Source organism: Tamandua tetradactyla, chromosome 20 (assembly GCF_023851605.1).
Source record: "Tamandua tetradactyla isolate mTamTet1 chromosome 20, mTamTet1.pri, whole genome shotgun sequence".
Taxonomy (NCBI): Eukaryota; Metazoa; Chordata; class Mammalia; order Pilosa; family Myrmecophagidae; genus Tamandua; species Tamandua tetradactyla.
The window spans coordinates 31676702-31698774 of NC_135346.1; the positions used below are offsets into that span (position 1 = coordinate 31676702).

Here is a 22073-nt window from a genome sequence, read left to right on the forward strand (position 1 = left end):
CCTTCAAGAATTTATGCAGGAGAATTGCATTGTCAGAATGGCAATTTTAAAAGGTCACATGGACCACTGGTGGATTAACTCATTTAGGAGCAGGCACAGAGTTCAGAAGGAAATATAAAGGATTTGAAAAAATTCAATTGCAGTAGAGCATAGGGGACATTTTTCAGACATATTTGGGAGGCAGACCTTATGGAAATTTATGCTGATTGAAAGCAAAAAAAATAGGCAGAAGTTGGGTTTTGGTTTAGACTTTCTGGCACAAGGAGCTCAGTACACAGGAGCACTGTTTGCCAACATGGAGTTATATAAGGATAAAAGAGCCTGCGAAGAAAAGAAGTGAATTCAACATTGGAAGCCTTGTATTTAGGAGACTGGAGCTCATGGATGTGGTTAAACACTTTGTTTATATTTTAGAAATGTGTTTTGCCCTCTGGTGGTAAACACTGGTACGGAGGTGGCAGCCAAAACAATAGCCGGGGGTGAGATTCCTCAGGGAGAGCATAAACTGAAAGAAGAAGTGGGCTGAAAATTAGATCCCTGAAAATGGTCATCTTTCTAAGATAGAAGAATGAAAAAGAATTTATGGAAGAAATAAGAAATAGACAAAGAGAGAAAGGGAAAACAAAACAGTGGTATGATGGAATAGAGTGATAATGGAATGAAGTGTGGACGCTGAAAGACTGCTCTCAATGTTACATTAAATTAAGAATTGGTATCAACTGCTCTGATCAAGAAGGTGAAATAAGAAGCTTCAGGACTATATCCCTTGACAGAACCTTCAAACAACCAGGAAGAACAGGTGGAAACAGCTTTCTCAAAGCTCCAGAAAAAATAGTTGAAGTATTGCCATCCCAGGGTAAGTGCCAAATCAAGTAACAGGGAACTGAAAAGCTTAGGATCTCATGGCACCTTGACTGGCCACTTCCAATCCCCTGACCACCTCAGTGCAGAGCCAGCCCACACTCCCAGTGCAGTCCATAGTCCTAGTTCCAGAGGGAGTAGAGTAACCCTTATGCCCATACTGGAACCACATATGTCTGACCCAGTCTATCTGGTGACAGTCTGAGAGACTGAATCAAACATTCATCACAGGCTTGCTGTATGGGAACTTGCCCTGCATGTGGAAGGTGACTCAGATAACATTCCTACAGAATGCTTCGGGAGAATAGTGAAGTCATTGTTTTCTGAGGCAAGGGATTGCTGGCTCTGGGAATGGCGTTATGCTTGGGACTCTGAGGAAACTGTTACTTAGGGAGAACTGAGTATTACTATTCATGGAAATGGGGGAAATTCCAGGGCCAAAGCTCATGCCCAAAACAAGATGCATATGCAGAAAGGATCTGGGAGGCCCCTATACTTTGGCCTCAAGGTGTTTTCTAAGCTCATTGTATGGATAAATTCTAAAGAACAACATTTGCTCAGGTCAGTCTGCAAAGTCTGGAAAGGGTATTTTCTTTTCCTCATTTTTTTTTAGCTCCTGGCATTCAAAGAAAGCTCTATCATAACACTACCTTAAGGAACAGATACCTCTGAGTCTAAATTCCAGTGACAACACATTAAAATATCAAAATGTCCAAGTGGTAAGAAAAGATTGCAAAACCTACAAACAAAGAAGAAGAGATGGTCCATGAAAAGAAGAACAGCATTAGAAACTATCAGTGAGGAGGCCCAGACCTGGGACACACCAGACAAAGGATTTTTAAGAAATGGTCCTAAACATACTCAAAGTACTAGAGGAAAACATGGACAAAGAACTAAAAGGAAATCAGAAAACAGTAGATGAATACAAAGAGACTATCAACAGAGAGATGGAAATTATGAAAAGGAACCAAATAGACCTAAGACCACAGTAACAGAAAGTAAATTTTCCTAGAGGGTCTCAACAGAAGATTGGAGCTGAGAGAAGAATCAGTGAACTAAGAGATAAGACAGTTGAAATCATCCAGTCTAAGGAGCAGAAAGAAAAAAGAATGAAGAAAAGTGAAAAGACCCTGAGGACTTGTGGGACAGCATCTAGTGTACCAATATATGCATTGTGGGAGTCCCACAGGAGAAAAAAAGAAAGAAATGGGCAGAGAGAATACTTAAAGAAATAATGGCTTAAAATTTCCCAGATTTAACAATAGACATGAATATTCATATCCAAGATGCTCGATGAAACCCAACCAGAATAAACCCAAATAGATCCATGCCATAACATATGATAATCAAACTTTGAATGCAAAGATAGAGAATTCTGAATGCTGGAAGAAGAAAACAACACATCATGTACGATGAAGTCTCAATTAGATTAAGTTCTAATTTCTCACTGGAAATCAGGGAGGCAAGAAGGCAGTGGGATGATGTATTTAAATCACTGAAAGCAAAGGTAACCAACCAAGGGCAGGTAATGATGGCTCAGTGACAGAGTTCTCACCAGCTGTGCTGGAAACTCAGGTTCGATTCCTGGTGCCTGCCCATGCAAAAACAAACAAACAAAAAAAGTTACCAACCATTTAAAAACAAGGGTAAGATTTAGACATTCCCCCATAAAAGCTGAGGGAGCTCATCACCACTAGACTGGCCTTACAAGAGATGCTAAAGGGAGTGCTGCAGGTTGAAAGGAAAGGCCAATAGACAACAGACTGAAACGACTTGAAGAAATAAAGATCTCCTGTGAGGGTAATGACATGAGCAAATATAAATGCCAGTACTGTTGTATTTTAGGTTTGTAACTACACTTTTTACTTCCTACAGGATCTAAAAGAAAAATTCATAAAACGCAATGATAAATCATGGTTTTGGGCTCATAGTGTATAAACCTGTAATTTGTGACAAGGATTACATAAAGGTGGGGGTGGGGTGAAGTCAAGTTAATATCAAATCAAACGAGATTGTTATAGATTTAGGATACTAAATTTGAGTCTCATGATAACTAGAGAAAATATTGGAAATAACTAAACTCATAGAGACAGAAAGTAGAGTAGAGTGGCTGGGAGCAGGGAGAGTGGGAAATTCATGCATAATGAATGTAGGGTTTCTATTTGGAGAGTTGGGAAAGTTTTAGTAATGGATGGTGATGTGCAACATTGTGTATGGGATTAATCCCACTGCATGATATGCCTGGGAGAGGTTGAGATGGGAAAATTTATGTTGTATATATGGTCCCACAATTTAAAAGAAAAAGAAAAAAAGAGCAACTAAAGAAATAATTACTATTAAATGAAATATGTAATCCTGGATGGCATGTATTAAAGGAGGAGAAAAGGCTCAAAAGGGCATTATTGGAACAAATGGAAAAATATGGACTATAGACTGCAAGCTTTATATCAACGTTAAATTTCTCAAACTTGATAGCTGCACTAAGGTGGTTATAGAAGTAAATATCTTTGTTCTTGGGAAATGTACATGGCCGTTTTAAGCATTCAAGGAGGATGATATATACAACCTATATTCAAATGTTCTGAAAATAAATTGATAAATAGAGAAATGGATAAATGAAAGATGAATGAATAGATGAATTGATAGATATATGAATAAACAGAATGATATGGCAAAATGTTAAAATTGGAAGATTTGGGTTTCTGGGGGGGGATGGCAATATGGTAGATAACTATGTGTAGGGTTTGCATTATTTTTGTATCTATCCTGTAAATTTGAAGTTATTTCAAAATAAAAATTAAAAGTGATATGCATCAGATTTGGACAGTAGAATCTCATATATGGCATAGAAAAAGACTTTTGTGAAATTGGCACAGGTCAGAGCTGAAAGTATAATGGAATGAGGTGACTAGTGGGTAGAAAGTAACATTGGAAAGGAGTTCTAGACCACTTTTTTAAAAAATCTTGGCTCTGAGGAGTATGTAAGTAATAAGGAAGTAGCTACACAGAAAGCTGGCTCCAAAAGAGGCTTATTTTATGACAGAAGTATGCTGAAGTTTTTAATAAGTTCAATGGAAATGTTATTTTTGGGATTGATTATATAGGCATGGAGTGGATTTTTCATAAAATAAGATACATAACAATATGGGACAAGATATAATGATTATCTTTGGTTAAATTTGAATCTGGGGAGCAAAATATGTGAATGATATATTTGAGTATAGTTAGTTTTGCATTTTAGAGAGCAAGCAGTAGAATTTCATACCTAGGCACCTCTATTTTCTTTCCAAAGAAACAGAACAGGTCTTATGGTGGATGAGGCATAGAGATGTCTTAGAACTGAAACTGAAGAGGATGTATGGTGTAAGTAGATTATCCAAGAGGTGGGAAGCTAGAAAGTTGGGCTCAAAAGGTAGCATGCTATAACTGAAGATGGCAGACTTGAGGCAGTAGGTAAATGATAATATTTGTAGGGTGGCCATGAGACTGGGCTGCTGAAGGTGAGTTGAAACAAAGGTCATTGGAGTTGAAGAGAACGACAAGGAGTTAGACGAACTTTCTACTAGTAATATTAGTTTTATCAAAGATAATGCCTAACATTATTAAATACCAGGTACTGTGCAAAGAAGTTACCATGTATAATTCAATTTAGTCTTCATAATGGCCACGGAGTTAGTGTTATCTTTATTTATTTATTTTTATTTATTTATTTATTTACATGGGCAGGCACCGGGAATCAAACCCAGGTCCTCTGGCATGGCAGGCGAGCATTCTTGCCTGCTGAGCCGCCGTGGCCCACCCTATCTTTATTTTTTAAATGAAGAAATTGAGATTCAGAGACATGAAATAATTTACCCAAAGTCATATAGATAAGAAAGAAAAAAGTCAAGATTCGATAGCAGGTCTGTCTGACTCTATAGCTAAGCTATCAAGTGCTGAATTATCCTTCTTTCCAAACTGGCATTTAGTTTGCCTTCGGTCATTTGGACCTCCTAGATGAGTTGAAAAGTCAACTGTGTAATATGAAGACATAATTGGGATGTTGGATGGTTCTGTTTGCTAAAGGTGCCAGAATGCAATATACCAGAAGTGGGTTGGCTTTTTCCATGGAAATTTATTAGGTTACAAATTTATGTTTCTAAGTCCATGAACATGTCCAAATTAAGGCATCAAAAGAGGATACTTTCTCAGAGGAAAGCCTGCTGGCCTCCGGGGCTCCTCTGTCACATGGGAAGGCACACCGCAACGACTGCTGGCCCTTCTGTTTTGGTTCTGCTTTCAATGGCTGTTGCCAAAATGTCACGGGGCATTTCTTTCTCTCCTGGTTTCTCCCAGGGCATTTTCTCTCTAAGTCTCTCTCTCTTCCTCTGAGTTCTCTTGAAGGACTCCAGTAAAGGATTAAGACCCACCTTGAACTGGGTGGGTCACATCTCCATGGAAACAACCTAATCAAAAGGTCCCACCCACAACAGGTCTGCCCCCACAAGAGTGGATTAAAAGAACATAGTCTTTTCTGGGGTACATAACAGAGTCAGTCCAGCACAGTGGATGACTGACAAAGTGGAGTACAAAATATAAAGCAAGTTGGCAGAAACTGGGCCAGGAAAAATTTTGTAAAAAGCTGGAAGACAAATATTCTGGAAAGAGCTGAGGGAAGCAAGAAGAATGCAGAGCCCACCTCACTCCTTCTGGATCATGGAAAATGGGCCCAATATCAGTGTCCATTTTAGAGGGAAGTTACCAAAAAAGGCGTCTCCTGTTAGAAGAACTAGGTTTTAGGTAAGTAAGACGAGGTTTGCTGATCTCAGGTTTTCTGACCCAAACCAGGTATCAAAAAGAGGCTTCGGTTGTGACTGCACTTTGGCGGTGGTGGCTGAGGTGGTGAAGGTGGCGGCAGCAGCAGCAACAGCTCTGGTGTTCACATCTCGGGGTGTGTGGGCCACTGCTGCTGCTCAGGCCTGGTGTGTGCAATGGGTTGATTAGGATTCCCAGCACCATTTTTCGCTTCTGTGAGTGGCGGGTGCCCCCTGCCCGGACCCTCCTGAAGAGGTGGCGCTTTGCCAGCACTTTGCTTTCCACATGGACACTGATGAAAGACCAGCCAAAAGACCAGGATTGGACTGCATTATTCACCAAGTGAAAAACAGTCTCTACAATGCTGCCAGCTTATTTGGATTCCCATTCCGGCTTACTTGGATTTCCAGTCCACAAGGCCCATGGTAACTTCTACCTGTAATGGAAAGCAGAATGTGGGCCCTTCAGGAGAGGTTCTGGATCCTGGAACAATATACTGAAACTGGGTAGTAAATCTCCTAATGGAATCAGTGACTAAACAACGATCAGAGTGACTGTAACTGGAGTTGAGCCACATCAAGTCTTGCCTTCCTTTGTTGTTATTGTTGTTTGCATGGGCAGGTACCAGGAATCAAACCCGTGTCTCCAACATTGCAGGCGAGAATTCTGCCATTGAGCCACCATCGCATTGCCCTCCTTTGGTTTTACTTTGAGCTCCGAGGGCTATAACAGACAACCAGGTGGCTGTCACCATAGCAAAGGCAAGTCAGACAGTCCTTTAACGTGGAAGCCTCAGGAAAAAGTTGTCAAAGAGATGAAGTCTAAAGAGAGTGGCAAGGGTCTGCGATGTACCCATAAAACTGTGGAGGAGGGTGTTCAAAAAGAGGAAAGAGAGAAGTACCAAAGGTTATTGGAGCTAATTAAAGAAGGTGGTCATGGAAACTCTATCCCTCCTGTAACTTCAAAACATCATAGTTCTCTAAGAAGTCAGATAGATACTTTAAAGACCAGAGGCTGGGGTGGTGGTGGTGGGGGGGGGAGACCAAAATCACGGAGTCAGAATAACTCAGTTTGTTCCAAAACAACATAGAATTGTTAAAACAAGGGGACCTCTGTGTTCAGTGAGAAGTGAAAAGAGGTGTTCAAAGGAGAAATTTTCTGATACAGAGAAGACAAGTGGAATCAGACATGAAAATGCAGGTAGGAGGCGACACCAAGTGGAGCCTGACCTAGCTGAAGTAGTATCAGCCCAACTTCGCCTGGGCAGTGGAAGCAATGGCTTACTCAGGACAAAAGAAAAGAATTGCCCGGGCAGAGAGGGATAGAAGGATGGACGATATTCTTGAAGTTACCGAGGACGTGGAAAAAGAAATCAGTAATGCCCTAGGCCATGGCCTTCAAATAACGAATCACTCAGTAATATCCAGACCTTGAAGAATTATCCCTGGCTCAATGATGAAGCTATTTTACATGAATCTTCTGGTGGTAAGAAATAAAAAGCAAAGCTATCCAGCACTTCATGCATTTAGTACTTTTTTCCTATCCTAAATTAGGATCTGGGGGTTACCAAGCAGTGAAAAGATGGACCAAAGGGGTAAATGTCTTTGAACAGGAGCTTATTCTGGTGTCCATTCATCAGAAGATACATTAGAACCTGGTGGTAATAGAGCTAAGGAAAAAGTATCTTAAATATCTGGACTCTATGGGACAAAAGGGCCAGGGGATCTGAGAGATTCTTCTTCAGTATTTACAAGATGAAAGTAAGACCAAAAGAAATATAGATCTGAATCTTTTAGAGTGGACCCGCAACAGCGTGAAGCCACGTGAGATTCCTTAACAGTTGAATGGGAGTGACTGTGGAATGTTTACTGTAAATATGCAGATTATATCTCTAGGGACAAACTATTATATTTACTCAGCACCAGATGCCTCTCTTCCGGAAGAAGATGGTGTGGGAAATCCTGCATTAGCAGTTGCTACAAGAATGCCTTGTCGTTCCCTTTAGCTACTGGTGGTTCTTTTATAGACAGTTTCATATATCTCACTCGTTGTGGGTTAAAAAGTCCCTGCATCACCTTTGTTCTCTTACAGGTTCCGAGCTGTCAAAAGTGCATGAAGGCGTCTGACTCACCCCTGTTCTGACTTGGGTGTTTCTAAAGGCTGTGCCTGCTCAGAGCCCTGGACCATTCAACCCCTAAGAACAAATGCTTATTATACTTGTTTCCTTAATTTTTTCCCTATGAATGTAGGGAATTCAGGACTTATGCTATGAAATTGTTTTCTCCATGTGTTAGTTCATACGTATTCATTTGCTTACACATTTGTGAACATAAATGGGCAGTGGCCATTTCCCCCTGGTCTTTTACAGAAACTCTAAATTACTTGTTTGAACTATTTATTTCTGAAAGGAATGGTAATCAAGCTGCCACTCCCTGCTGAAGATCTGGAAGGTGATCAGTGATGCGAGAAAGGAAGTGTTTACTAACGTCTCTAACACTAGAGCAGCAACTGTCAACTTGAAGCTGGAGGTCTTTTTTGTGTGTCTGAGCTTTGAAAACGCCAGGCGAAATGCTGTGTGTGACAGGGTCCTAAGGGCCTTTCAGAGGAAGCCTGGCACTACAGCTTTGCCACGGTGTTGTGGAAATGTGGAACTATGGCCAAGAAACTCTGGCTCTCTTGGCATCTTCAGAAGAGCCTCATGGTCATCCTACAGAGACTCCCTTTCTGGAAGTGAGGTTATGTGTTCAGAACATATTTTGTAAGATCTAGTGCCTAATGTTGCTTTTCTGGTGTAATAAAAGGATGTCTGGCAGAACCTTAAAAAAAAAGGCTTAAATATACATGTTTCTTTCTTTTTTAACTTTTTTATTGTGAAATAAAACATATTTTGTAATGTTTTACAAACGAAAAAAAGCAACATGCCTGTGTTGCTTTTCTGATGTAATAAAAGGATGTCTGGCAGAACCTGAAAAAAAAAAAGGGCTTAAATATACATGTTTTCTTCTTTTTAAACTTTTTTATTGTGAAATATAACATATTTTGTAAGATCTAATGCCTGGGTTGCTTTTCTGATGTAATAAAAGGATGTCTGGCAGAACCTGAAAAAAAAGGGGCTTAAATATACACATTTCTTTCTCTTTTAACTTTTTTATTGTGACATATAACATATATACAAAAATCAATAAATTTCAAAGTATATTAAAAAATGAAAATAAATATATAAATAAAAATTTAAAAAGCTCAGCAGACATCACCATGTGCCTTCCCATGAGATGCTGAGTAAGCTAGAACCCAGAGTTGTGTCCTGGAGGAGCTTAGTGAAGGCCCACATATGCTTAGGTGAGGAAACCACTGGAATCAGAAACTGGAAGTAACAGAACCAGGAGCAAGGACCAGAAGATGCCGGTTTCAGGTCAGCCATTTTGTGTTGCCTTGCATCAGCCACGGTAGCCATGTTAGTGATATTTTATGGCTTCTCCAACACCAGCCATATGCCTTCCCATGTGACTGACATTGGACTTGCTTTGGGGTTATGGTATCTTAACTTTGATGCCTTTCTGTGGACATTTCTACAGCCTTAGAACAGTAAATTTTTAAGGTAATAAATCCCCTATATAAAAGCAAAAAAAAAAAGTGTATTGTCACAAGTAGTAATAAAACAGATTTCAGAGTTTGTATGGGTTAACAGTTCCATAATTTTAGGTTTTTCCTTCTAGCTGCTCCGAGACACTGGAATGGAAAAGAAACATCAATTTAATGATTCAGCAAGTTATTCATTTGTTAAATCCTATCGTCTCTGTTATCACTCCACCCTCTCCTTTCCTCTTCCTCCCAAGCATGAAGGGTATCTGGGGTATGCCCATTCTAACTCTGTCATATGGGAAAGGGCTGTTGATAATGTGGGATGGGGGATGGAACTGAAAGATTTAGGAGGAGAAAGGGTGAGAAAGAAGGAAGGTAGACCAGGAAATTTAAAGTGGGTGGGTTTATTTCTGCGCTTGCAGGCATTGCTCACCGAACCCGAGATGGAGGAAGCTGAGTCCACGCGTTGGCTCTGGCCTGGGCAGCTTTTAAGGATGGGGGTCAGATGACCTCCGGAAGGGGCAGTTCATCAGTTCCGGAGGTCATGTGTCCGGAAGGGGCTGCTCAAGTTGCAGTTCTCTTTCCCGTTCTCCAGACCTAATAGGAAGGAGTTTATTTTCTCGGAGAGACTGGCATCTCTCGGTTTCAGGGTTTATCTAGCCTAGGGACCCATTTGGAGGTTATAGGTTTCTGGAAAATAATTATAGTGCATGAAACTTTGTAGAATCTCAGATAGAGCCCTAGGTGTTCTTTAGGGTTGGCAGGAATGGTTTTGGTTGGGGTCTGAGGTGGTACGGAGTTGGTCTGAGAATCGCTGCCGTTCCTCTCTCAGGCAGTAGGTCTTGCTTCAAGGGAAGCTCTTGAGTCACAGAAGAAGCAGCGGCAAAGCCTCTGCAGCCCTGAAAACTGAGGCGGTTCCTACACCCGCGCCCAGGGATCTGAAAAACCAGTCACCGCCCTTTTCGGCCAGCGGGGGCCACGGGGAAGGGCGCCTGATTTAGCGGTGACTGCCGCCCCCTCCCGGTGATCCTGGTGAATCACTGGAATTCTCAGTGGGCCATTGTCCTTGCTGATGGAACTGGTGGGTTGTGCATCAGACCTGCCTGCTCTCTTGTCTGGGACTTGGAGCCATGCATGGCCCAGAAAAGAGGGAAATCTAATGAAGATGACTAATTTATCTAATGACTTTTGAGACATCTGAAAATGCTAAGTCATGCCCGAATGCCCAGACCAACGCCAAGTTTCCACCAAAATCCGGAAGTCACAAGCCCCGGGTTTCCACCATCAGATTCTCAAGCAGTTCTGCAATGTGTTAGATACAGAACTGCAGTCCTACTTGGGATAACAGGTCCCTGGGTCACAATGAGGAACAAGTGAAGCAGAAGATGAAAATAGAAAATCTTAGGCTTGTCCCTATTTGGAAATTGTCCAGAGGCACTGCCAAGGATTCATTAGCTCTCTGAAGGCAAAGCCTGTGTGCTCGAGAGGCTGCCTGAGGGAAAGCTAGGTGCACTTTGCCCTCATCCAACAATCTGCCCCAAAAAAGCAGTAAATAAAAAAGAAAGTTACACTCATGACATTCTTTAATCAATTATTACAGTTTGCAAAGCCCAAGAAAGCGATTTTGAGCCATATTTCTGTACCAGCTGAAAAATATATGAAACCAAAATGTGGGATTATTTTTTAAATACATTGCACATCGAGATGCCAAAAAATCACTACTTATAATACACTAACTGCTAAAGTGACTAAACATTTTTCATTAAAATCATGACAGGGATGAAATTTTAAACTATAATTGTTCTCAATCACTTCCTCTAAAAGATATCCTGCTCTCTGTGCTGATTAGTGAAGTCCAATCGATGCAGAATCCAAGGAGAGAGGGGAATGAGGCACAGATCACTGTTGAGAAAAAAGGAACACCACATAGGAGGAGGCCACAAGAAAGAATGCATGGGAATGTGAGGAAAAAAAGAAAAGATATTTGTAAAAAAAGGAGCCAGCATGATGATTGTGTCTTTGGAAATGAAGGTGAAAAGGCATTTTTATATGTTTTTATAATTTATTTTCGTAAATTTAGTGAACTGATATAATAATATGTTAAAATTATTAACAATTCAGTCAATTCAGATATAGTAAAGTCCCCCTTGACTATGGGGAATTACTTTCCCATTTCAGATTCCTGCCGAGAGATAATCAGTATTATACTTTATAACACCTTGACAATTTATATACATATATAATTTATACATAATTGTGTATTCCATGTGTTTTTATATAAATATTATTTTGTCTAAAGTTTTATGCAGCAATTTGATATTTTTACCTTATATGTGTCCTGGAAATATCTCTAGTATATTCTTCACGTATTTTGGGGCATTCTGGTTCAGTGCGTAAATATTTATGATTGTTATGTCTTCTTGTTTAATTGTTCCTTTTATTAGTATATAGTGTCCTTCTTTATCTCTTTTAACTGTTTTACATTTGAAGTCTAATTTGTTGGATATTAGTATAGCCACTCCTGCTCTTTTCTGGTTGTTATTTGCATGAAATATCTTTTCCCAACCTTTCACTTTCAACCTATGTTTATCTTTGGGTCTAAGATGTGTTTCCTGTAGACAGCATATAGAAGGATCCTGTTTTTTAATCCATTCTGCCAATCTATGTCTTTTGATTGGGGAATTCAGTCCATTGACATTTAGTGTTATTACTGTTTGGATAATATTTTCCTCTAACATTTTGCCTTTTGTATTATATATATCATATCTGATTTTCCTTCTTTCTACACTCTTTTCCATATCTCTCTCTTCTGTCTTTTTGTATCTGACTCTAGTGCTCCCTTTAGTATTTCTTGCAGAGCTGGTCTCTTGGTCACAAATTCTTTCAGTGACTTTTTGTCTGAGAATGTTTTAATTTCTCCCTCATTTTTGAAGGATAATTTTGCTGGATATAGGAGTCTTGGTTGGCAGTTTTTCTCTTTTAGTATTTTAAATATATCATCCCACTGTCTTCTAGCTTCCATGGTTTCTGCTGAGAAATCTACACAAAGTCTTATTGGGTTTCCCTTGTATGTAATGGATTGTTTTTCTCTTGCTGCTTTCAAGATCTTCTCTTTCTCTTTGACCTCTGACATTCTAACTAGTAAGTGTCTTGGAGAACGCCTATTTGGGTCTAATCTCTTTGGGGTGCGCTGCACTTCTTGGATCTGTAATTTTAGGTCTTTCATAAAAGTTGGGAAATTTTCAGTGATAATTTCTTCCATTAGTTTTTCTCCTCCTTTTCCCTTCTCTTCTCCTTCTGGGACACCCACAACACGTATATTTGTGCGGTTCATATTGTCCTTGAGTTCCCTGATACCCTGTTCAAATTTTTCCATTCTTTTCCCGATAGTTTCTGTTTCTTTTTGGAATTCAGATGTTCCATCCTCCAAATCACTAATTCTATCTTCTGTCTCTTTAAATCTATCATTGTAGCTATCCATTATTTTTTCTATGTTTGCTACTTTATCCTTCACTTCCATAAGCTCTGCGATTTGTTTTTTCAGTTTTTCTATTTCTTCTTTATGTTCAGCCCATGTCCTCTTCATGTCCTCCCTCAATTTATCGATTTCATTTTTGAAGAGGTTTTCCATTTCTGTTCGTATATTCAGCATTAGTTGTCTCAGCTCTTGTGTCTCATTTGAGCTATTGGTTTGTTCCTTTGACTGAGCCATATTCTCAATCTTTTGAGCGTGGATAGTTATCTTCTGCTGCTGGCGTCTGGGCATTTATTCAGATTTCTCTTGGTGTTGGACCCAGCAAGGTTGTAATATTTTTCTGTGAAATCTCTGGGTTCTGTTTTTCTTATCCTGCCCAGTAGGTGGCGCTCGTGGCACACGTTTGTCTGCGGGTCCCACCAGTAAAAGGTGCTGTGGGACCTTAAACTTTGGAAAACTCTCGCCGTCCTGGGGGTTCGCTAGCCGAAGCGGCTTGAGCCGGCCCGGGGTCCGAACGCAGGGAGGGTTGCTGGTCGCCGCAGCCAGGGAAAGAGCCCGTCCGAATTTCCTAGTCGGCCCTGGGCAACAAGCGTGGCGGGAGGGCGCCAGCGGCAGCGGCCCGCCCCAGAGAGTGCACGTTCCCCGGGAGTCACAGGGTCACCGTTCTCCGCGGCCTGGGGGTTTCCGATCCAATTCTCTCAGTTGGTCCGGGGGCTGCGCGTGGTGTGGGCGCCAGTCGCCTTGGTTTCAGGGGACCACCTCTCCAATTCTCCCAGCCGGCCCGGGAAGGGGGAAGGGAGTAACTCCGGCCGCTTGCCACCCCGCCCGGTAAGGCCCGCGCGCCTCGGCAATCTCACCCGAGCTGCTTCTCTCAGCCAGCCAGCCGTTCCAGGATGGGGTACGCTGTCTTTTTTATCTCTGTTGTGGCTTTGGGCACTTTCTGTATCGTTTCTACTCCCCTAGTAGGTGTCCTGGAGAAGAAACTAAGATCGGCGCGTCTTACTAAGCCGCCATCTTCCAGGAAGTCTCTCTGGAAATATCTCTAGAGCTGTTCATATACATGAATCTCATTTTATAGTACAGATGTACCATAGTTTAATTTGCCATTTGACAATTCCACTGCTGTGTTTATTAAGTCCAGAAGACTATAAACAATTGTATTGAAAGAAAACATTAGAACTTCAATTTATATTTATTGTTGTCTTAAAAAGAAATTAAGTCATTAAAATTTGGTACTATTTAGCTGTGAGTTGAAACTGGTGCATCATGCAGTCGCCCTGTCAGCCACTAGGATGGTTTATATTGTTATTCACTCAGATGCAGACAGTTTGGCAATGGAACTCACTCTTCCATAGCTTTCAGAATATTACACTGTCCTGCAGTCTGTCTTGTCAGTTAAGTGTTTGTACATTTATTAGTGTGGTGGACATACTACATATTCTCTAGTTTAAATAAAATTAATCCTTACAAAAATGGACAAATAACTGAGAAAGATTCTTTCCAAGAAACAATGACTGAAGTTAGTTCTAATGTGCAATCATCAGGTATATTCAGGTATATAAGAAAATGGTCCAAGTGATGCTGGTATTGCAAGTAGGAATTCGTCTTATAGCCATGTGTTGACTGTTGAAACACCTATATAACCCTAAAAGAAGCCAACCAGTCAAAATCATCAAGAAAATTGTTTTACGTTAGAATGTATGGATTTTTTTCCAATTGTTTTTTCATTGAAAACGACTTAAAATTTGTCCAATTTAAAAATGAGTTAAACATTTTCATATATGTTCAAAATTTAGCTCCCCTTTTCTGTAATAACAATGTTTGCTAATAATATGCTGCCAAGATGCTAGAAAATAAAAAGTAAACACAAAACTGTTTCGTCAAAGTAAAAGTGGTATCTTGACCATATGTGAAAGAAAAATAGCTGTTTAAAACTCTTTAGCTGAGGAGAAGGTTTTTGAATTATTGAAGGTCTTTCCATCATCATGTGATTTTGTTGACAAAAATGACGCTTGTCACTAGTAAAGTTCTCCCTCGTTTATTCATCTAAAAATAAACTGGTTAATTTGTTTTCTAACCAATTTTTAAAATCTTAGTGAAGACTTCCAGTAAGCTTTGATTAAAACCTAAAAAACATACAACTTCTATTTAATTTAACAGAACTGCTTGTCATGGGAAAAAGGGAAATTTCCTAGCTATAATTTAACAAAAACCTTTGCACAATTGGTACAAAGATTATAAAATTTCAGTCATGAGTTAGTAAGCACAACCATCAATCCCTTTCCTTCATTTGGATTTATGAATATATTTGTACTGTTTTCTCAGCTGTCAAAATCAAGTATTATTTTATACACAAAAATTCATAATGAATTTAAACAGTTGTAAAAATACCTTGTACTTAGAAGCATTGTCTTAAACATCTTTGAAAAAATGAAGTATTTTCAATCACATTCCTTTCACCAAAATACTAATATTGATATTTCCTTTCATATAATTTAACCATAATATTTTGTGAGGGCCAATGATTTTGTTCATCTAATACTAAAAATAAATAACATTTAAAAAATAAGTTATCATGGGTTTACTTATTCATTTAAAAATTCCTATTAGAGGTACACATGTTATAATACAAATAATATTTTATAACAGTACTTTATGTATATAGCAAATAATAATACAAATAAGAGATAAATACATATATTGGAAGTGTGTGCTCAGAACTTTCTGAGGGGATTACAAAATGAAATGTTTTGAAGACCAGTGGATTAGAGTCCTCCTGAAATTTCCTAACTGTGGGCCCTCTCTGTGGGTTGGGGTATTCCATTTCAACCTAATACAATGCTGTGGATGAAAGTCCTCTGAGGCTCCCTAAGTGTGATTAACCAGTTGCAGGCAAGATGTTTTTGTTAAGGTCATTAAAATCCTTCCTTTCCCCAATGAGGAGATAACACCAGGTTTAACATACATGTTCTTTTTTTTTTTTTTTTTGCATATAAATGCACCCAAGATATCTAAATTGTGTGATAAGCTAAAACACTAAGGTAGACTCTTTCCTTAGGAGAGGCCAATTCATTTCCCACAGGGCTGCACTATATACTCTCCCCTTCTCAGCCTCAGAGCTGCAAATTCTACCAAGTTACAACAATTTAGGTTAGGCTTGTCAAAGTTGGCCATCTCAGTAAAAATCATGTGGCCCCTGACCCTGTGGGATTCTTAAGGGAATTAGATCTGGCTTCCATGCAGAAAATACCAGCAAACCATCACACTGTGTGCCTTTCGGTTCACTTTTCATGTTCTCCACTACCTAGTCACAGTCCTACTCATCTCTGACAGCACTTGACGCAGTTCTCTCTCTCTCTTCCAGCATCCCAGAGGGGGCGATCTGAGGAGCAATCTGCGGATCCGAGTAGGGTAGTGATCGTCAGGGTTCTGTGTCCATTCAGCGATGAGTGGTAGAGACAGGATTCACAGCCAGTCCTGCCTATATATCCGGTGTTCTCATCTCTGTTTGGAATGTATCTCAATTAGGCCTTGCTGCCAGTCATGCAAGTTTAATGAAAATGCCCAACACTAAGAAGCCATTCAAATAAAACATTATTTTTTATTCCATTTCTCTTCTGCAAGGGGGTAAGAGCTCACTGATACTTACCTCTAGATCAGTATCAAGGAAAAAGAGTTCAAAGACAGAACATAGGGAAGAGAACGCACTGATGGACGTTTTGTGCCATCTATAAGGTATATAATATATGAGCTTACTTATTCCAACATTCATTTTGGTGAGCAGTAACACTGTCAGCCCCACCTTGTAAACGAAGAAAGCAGGACACTGAGAGATGAAGTTACCCATCCCTGATGTACAGTTAATGAGTGGCAGGACAAGGATTGGAACCCAGGTGTGGCACTGAGTGGATGCCAGGATCCCTTTTGTCAAGGGTGTGGTGAGCTGTCAGGACACGTCAAGTGCTACAAAACCACCCCCACTGGGGCCCCGAACCCCTGAAAACCTCTGTCCTGCTTGCCTGTTGCTTCACTCATGTCGCTAATTCTCTTATCTTCTTATAGAGTTGTGCCAGTTTGAACCGTTTATGTACCTCAGAAAATCCATGTCCTTTTTTCTGACCCAGTCTCATGGGGACAGCCATGTTTCTTTTAATCCTGATTCAATATTGTGGGGTGGAAACCTTGATGGATTGTTTCCATGGAGATGTGACACACCCAGTTGTGGGTATGGCTTTTTGACTAGATCGAGATGGGAGTCTACCCACTCAAGGTGGGTCTTGAGTAGTTTACTGGAGCCCTTTAAAAGAGGAAATATTTTGGAGAAAAGTCAGAGCCAACACGAGACCCAGACATTTGGAGATGCACAAAGAAAACCCTCCGAGGAAGCTGCTTGAAACTAGAAGCCAAAGGACTGGCAGACACCAGCCACATGCCTTCCCAGCTCACAGAGGTGACCTGGACCCATCGGCCTTTCTTGAGTGAAGGTATCTTTCCCTGGATGCCTTATTCCGGACATTGTTATGGCCTTAGAACTGTAAACTTGTAAATTTAATAATTTCCCTTTTTAAAACCTGTTCAATTTCTGGTATGTTGCATTCCAGCAGCATTTAACAACTGATAGAAGGATTTAGCTGGGTCATAAGCAAATCTCCCATCACCTGCAGGAGTGCAGTTGAGAACCCAGGCTCCCTCAAAGAGTCTGAGTGGTCAAGCTGCATCTAAACGTCCAGTACAGAGACAAGGACTGACTAGGACTACAACCGAGTGCAGAGCTGAGCTGGACCAGCTGGAGACCAGCCACTGTTGCTCATTTAACCCCTCTTGGCTTCAGTTTCCTTCTGTCCTTTGTGAAATGGAGAAGAAAACCTAGAACCTAGGATGTCCTCAATACAAATCTGACTCTGTTCCTTACCAGCTGTGGCTCTTGGGTAAAACCCTTCCCCTCGCAAAACCTCATGCCTCCCCTCAGTGTTCTCAGCCAGAAGGGAGAGAATATCAGTTAAGCGTATGCTTGAGAGCAGTGCAGTGGTGGCTCAGTGGCAGAATTCTCACCTGCTGTACTGGAGACCCGGCTTCATTTCCCGGTACCTGCCCATGCAAAACAAACAAACAAACAAAAAAATGTATGCTCAAAACCATCAGTAAAGTGCTAGGGAGGGGTGTTTACTGTTCAACACATCTAGTTGTATTGATTTGGACTGTTGATCCAGCTTGCCATAATATTTTTTTTAACATTTTTAATTGTGAACTATATATACCAAAAAGCAATAATTTTCAAAGTATATCTTAACCAGTAGCTATAGAACAGATTTCAAAGTTTAGTATGGGTTACAGTTCCACAATTTTAGGTTTTTGCTTCTAGAGTATGGGTTACAGTTCCACAATTTTAGGTTTTTACTTCTAGCTGCTCTAAGATACTGGAGACTAAAGGAAATGTCAATATAATGATTCAGCAGTCACACTTATTTGTTAAATCCTATCTCCTCTGTTATAATTTTACCATCACCTTTGATCTTTCTCCCAGTCTTTAAGGGTATTTGGGTTAAGTTCATTCTAACTTTTCCATGTTGGAAGGGGCTGTCGATAATATGAGATAGGGGGATGGAACTAGTTGATGTTCTGGAGAGGCTAGTCCCTCTGGGTTTCAGGATTTATCTGGCTTAGGAACCCATTTGGACATTTTAGTTTTCTACAAAATAATCCTAGCGTGTGCAACTTTTGTAGGGTCTCAGATGAAGCCCTGGGTGTTGGTTTACAGGAATGATGCTGTTGGGGTCTGGCAAACCGTGGCAACAAGCAATATCTAGCTGAAGCTTGCATAAGAGTAGCCTCCAGAACAACCTCTCGACTCTATTTGAATTCTCTCAGCCATTGATACCTTATTTTTTTTCTCCGCCTTTTGGTCAGGAAGGCATTGTTGACTACCATGATTATTTTCCACAGCATAGTTTGGTGGTTAATGAATGTGACTCTGGAATCAAGAGATCCTGGGTTGGATCCAGGCTTTGCTATTTACTAGCAGTGGCAAGTAACGTAACATAAACGTCATGCTCTCTATTTTCCTTATTTGTTCTTTGAGAACAATAGTAACTCATAGGACTGTTGTGAGGATTAGATGGGTAAATACACAAAAAGGCATACAAGTGTGCCTGGCAAAATTAAACAGTTCTGCTAGAATACCCAAGAGTGGCTACCCTGGAAGGGAGCACTCAGGACTATTCTAGGTCCTGGGAAAAAGCTCTTTTTAACATGATTGCTAGTTTCACAGTATATTCAGTGTGAAAATTCACTGTGCTGTATGCTGAAAGTATTTGCAATTCCTGGCTGAGTAGAATACCTTTAAAAAAAGGTCTTTTAAAAAATAGTACCTGGGAATTAGTAAAAAAATTAGTAAAAAATTCCCAGGTGGACTTCAGACCTCCTAAAGCTGCGAAAGTGGTGAATCCAAGCCTGTACCTCTAAGGAGAAAATGGAAATATAGCTAAAATCGGTGTCGGATGGAGTAAAGAGAAAATTACACTAAGGTGCTATACATATACTGTGTGAGAGATTGTAGGTGGAAAATGGGAGAACCAAGAGAAGGATAGAGGGATTTAGTGGGCAGGAGGGACCTTTCATTCACCTTCCTCTTTTGTCCTCTCCCTCATGCTCAAGAACCCTTTGACAGTTCCACAGCTCTGTGATGCAAGCCTGGAATGCTAGACATTCTCTGTCTTCAGTTGCCTGGGGTAGCAGGACATTTTAGTTGATGGGAGAATTTTTGCTGGTTGCTTCTGCATTTTAGTGAGCCTTTGGGCATTGCTTCCCTCTTTTATTTTTTGTGTGTAGTTGGGATCATCTTTCTGTCTTGCTGTATTCAGTGACATGAATATTTACTGATGTTTGATAAAAACAAGGACATCAATTGGGCAAGGAAACCTTAGGCTTAAACCCATAAAAAAAAGGACACTCTTGTTTTTCCTTTTCCTATTCTCACTATTATAAATTGGTCAGTAGAATGGAGTGATATTATGAATGGGGACTCTTAGGAGAGATTAAAACATCATCTGTGTAGGAGGAAGAATAGCTTGAAGAGGGCTAGGTGTAGAGTGAAGACTAGGATTTTTCTCCAGAGCCTACACACTACCCACCTCGGTGTGGTAGAGAGCTCCAGGGGAAAAGCCAAGCACTGCAATTCATGGGCTATGGGTTAGTTTATTAAGAGGGTTCGGGACACTTGAGGTAAACAGGCCCCCAAAAACTGCTCAATAACCACCTTCTCATCAAAGGTGTCTCTGGCCAATCCTCTCCTTTGTGGTCAGGCTGACCTGGAGTGCAATGCAGAGCCTCTGAAAGTCTCTGATTATATTCTACTTGATGTGTCCTCGTGAAGCAGAATCCTATGAAATGGAGCATACAAATTCCTAAAGATGTGAATTTTTGTGCCCCTTTATAGTAGAGAACTACTGTCTGAAATATCAGTTGAGGACCACATACAGTAAACCATTCTTTGAGTTTGACAAAGAAGAATCAGTAGAATATATGTCAACTTAAAAAATGAATAACATAGGGCGGTGCAATGGTGGCTCAGTCGCAGAATTCTTGCCTGCCATGCCGGAGACCCAAGTTCAATTCCCAGAGCCTGCCCATGCCAAATAAATAAATAACATAGAAATGATACAGGTGTCAATTAATGCAGAACACCAAGTTATTCATTAATAATGAGTGTCTGTGGCTTGTTTAGAACAAATAATGAGAAATGGATCTCACCTTGTGCTAGTTTGAAAGGATTTATGCACCTTAGAAAAGCCATGTTTTAATCCTTATCAGTCTTGTGGGAGCAAATGTTTCTTCTAATCCCTATTCAGTACTATAGGTTGGAAACTGATTAGGTTATCTCCACGGAGATGTGACACCCAATTGCGGGTATTAACTTTTGAATAGAGGGAGACGTGACTCCACCCACTCCAGGCGGGTCTTGATTACTTTACTGGTCTCTTTTAAGAGGAAGCACTTTGGAGAAAGCTTGAGAATGATGAGAATGACACAGCCATGAGAAGCTGACCGTCCACCAGCCAGCAACCTTTGGAGATGAAGAAGGAGAATGCCCCCAGGGGAGCTTCATGAAGCAAGAGGGCTGGAGAGGAAGCTTCTATCAGCCCCCAAGATACCCCCCTCTCATTTCTTATGGAAGGCTAGGAGAATAAGCACTGGTCTCCAATTCTTAATTTAGCCCTAATGAAAATGTATTGTTAACCACGAATTCTTCTTTCCTTTCCCTGTGTGTCAGGCTCTGGAGTAGCAGGAAATACATAATTCCTGATTCTGTTTATGTTTTAGAGTGTAGGGACAAGGGGCTAAGAGAAAGGTGGAGCAGGGGCAAATTCTTAGGTAACCTGAGAGAGGAAAGAAAACATATTTTTCTCAAGTTTGGGGAAGAAATCTCAAGTAGCACTCAGCTAATTCTTCAGCCACTGAAAGAGAATGAGATCCTAAGTAAGGGACATAAAAATTGATCCATATGTTGAGTCACCTTGTCCCATGCTCCATCCACCAGAAGAAATCCCATCACTAAAAGTGTTTAAAAAAAAAAAAAACAGTGGTTTTTTAAATGTATTCAGTGGGCACAGAGCTGGATGAGCTTTTGGATGGTGGATATTCTCTAATAACCTGCTAGGTGGGTTTCATCCTCAGGGAAACTTAATGTTGATTATACCTTTCTCCTGAGACCTGACCCTGACTCTCTGGGACAATCTGAGTGGGATTGATGATATCTGGGGAGACCATCCTTTAAAAAAAAAAATGCTCCATTTAGGCTGGGAAAGAGGTAGAGAAATAAGAGCTGAAAAAATTCTAAACAGTTAAATAGAAGCTATACTAGAGGTTGAGAATAAGTGGAACTGAACGCCAAAAACAAAAACAAAAAGGAACAAAACCAAGAAGAAAACCCTAGGTAAAAGTGAAAAAACCTCCAGAATAAACCAATCAAGGAAATCAGGTGCCAAGAAGTCAACAAATTATGAGTCATACTAGGAAAAAAGAAGATATGGCACAGCCAAAGAAACAAAGTAACATTTCAAACATGAGCAGGAGTGGAAACAACTAATTAATGCTCAATCAAGCCTGCTAAATCAAGTAAAAAAGTCAAATCAATGAGATGAGGGAAGATTTGGTAAGAGAGACAAAAAGATATAAAGACAACATTGGATGACCATAAAGAAAAACTCAAAAGCTTGAAAAAAAAATGGCAGAACTTATGGGAATGAAAGTCACAATAGAAGAGGTGAAAAACAACAGAGACTTACAACAGCAGATTTGAAAAGGCAAAAGAAAAATTACTGAAGTGAAATCCTACACACAAAAGGATAGGGAAAGATTCCTG

General features: G+C 40.3%; 1 long non-coding RNA gene and 1 pseudogene across 1 annotated transcript in view; both read left to right on the forward strand.

The window, feature by feature from the left end:
* LOC143663989 (uncharacterized) overlaps nucleotides 1-16321 on the forward strand; it is a 33227-nt gene extending 16906 nt beyond the window's left edge. The window contains exons 2-3 of the long non-coding RNA XR_013166265.1: nucleotides 11062-11268; nucleotides 16077-16321. This is a non-coding gene — a long non-coding RNA (uncharacterized LOC143663989). The remainder of the gene's footprint in view (nucleotides 1-11061; nucleotides 11269-16076) is intronic.
* LOC143664726 (sentrin-specific protease 2 pseudogene) lies at nucleotides 5564-7781 on the forward strand (annotated as a pseudogene).
* Nucleotides 16322-22073: the final 5752 nt, after the last annotated feature.